The following is a 1,444-nucleotide window of genomic DNA, read 5'->3' as shown; positions in this document are numbered from 1 at the left end:
TATATATTATTTAATTATAAAATTTATCTTTTATTTTATAAATTATTATTTTATTATTCATCTATCATGTTTATTAAAAATTAGAAATAAAAATAAGAAAATAGATCTTCTATTATTCGTGACTTCCATAAATATTTTGGTAATGCGAATTAATGAGTTTTTTTCTGTTGATCCGTTACATCCCTAAAAGTTAGAAAAATTGTATTTGTTGGTAATTCAATTGATTAAAAATATAATTAATAGAGTGAATTTTGCATGGCAAATATGAGTTTGTTCAAAATTCAATCGAACTTTTGTATTACACAATCGATTGAATTTTGCACTGCGCTATATATTAAGCCATTATGATTGAGACTTCTGTGCTATTCAATCAATCGATTGTCACTTTCAATCGATTGAATTTTGAAAAAATTCATATTGTCGTGCAAAATTCACTCTTGGTTGTACCTCTAATCGATTGAATTACTAACAAACACTATTTGTTTGGCTTTTACGAATGTAACGGATCAAAAGATATTGCCAAAATATTTATGAAAGTCACGAATAATAAAAAAATTTATTTTACTGATATTTTTGTTTCAACATAAACATAATAAATAAATAATAAAATAATAATTTATAAAATAAAAAATAAATTTTATAATTAAATAATATATACAAATTTAATTTAAAATTAAAATTAAATAAAATTTATTTTACAATTATTAAAAACTTAAAAAAATATATTTTATTATTAAAACTATTTAATAGTCTAAATGTTATAAAATCGTGGATCTCGCCGTGGTATTAGAAGAATCTTATTATGATATTATCTCTCCAAAACCAGTGCATATGTAACTTCAATTTCTATAGCCCAATTGATTTTTCAACGAATTATTTAAAATATTTTATACATTGTTTTAGTTAACTATTCAAAATAGATCATAATTATTGAGAAATTAAAATAAATAAATATATATTTTCATGTAATATTACCATTATTGCGTTAAGAAAAATAAAAAATAAAAAGAGAATTGCCTATTAAAATCTTAGAAAAATATGGGTATGTTTCGTTCTGAATACATGTTTGGAACGTACTTTATAATTGCCTAGTATAGTAGTATACAAATACCTTCGTCCTTCTGTTAAAGATTTTTTTTTTATTATTTATGATATTTTTTAATCCAATAAATTAATAACTAATCTGTGCCGTTGAAAATATAGTAGGTTGCTTTATGTCCCTGCCATCTTTTGAACATACATGTCCCTACAAAAATAAATAACTAAATAAAAATCTTATAATGGAAAAAAACAGAGTCCACACAACCACAAGTAGTACTAAATATATACAAATTAGTTGGCTGATAATAATGTTACATGAAATTATCATGCAAGTATATATATGCACTAACTAGTAGACATCAGACAGGGACAGGAAGAGTTTGTCGTTAACGAGAAATTAATT

The sequence above is a fragment of the Arachis ipaensis genome, chromosome B05 (genome assembly GCF_000816755.2).
Source record: "Arachis ipaensis cultivar K30076 chromosome B05, Araip1.1, whole genome shotgun sequence".
Lineage (NCBI taxonomy): Eukaryota > Viridiplantae > Streptophyta > Magnoliopsida > Fabales > Fabaceae > Arachis > Arachis ipaensis.
Note: the sequence above shows the minus strand (reverse complement) of the source record.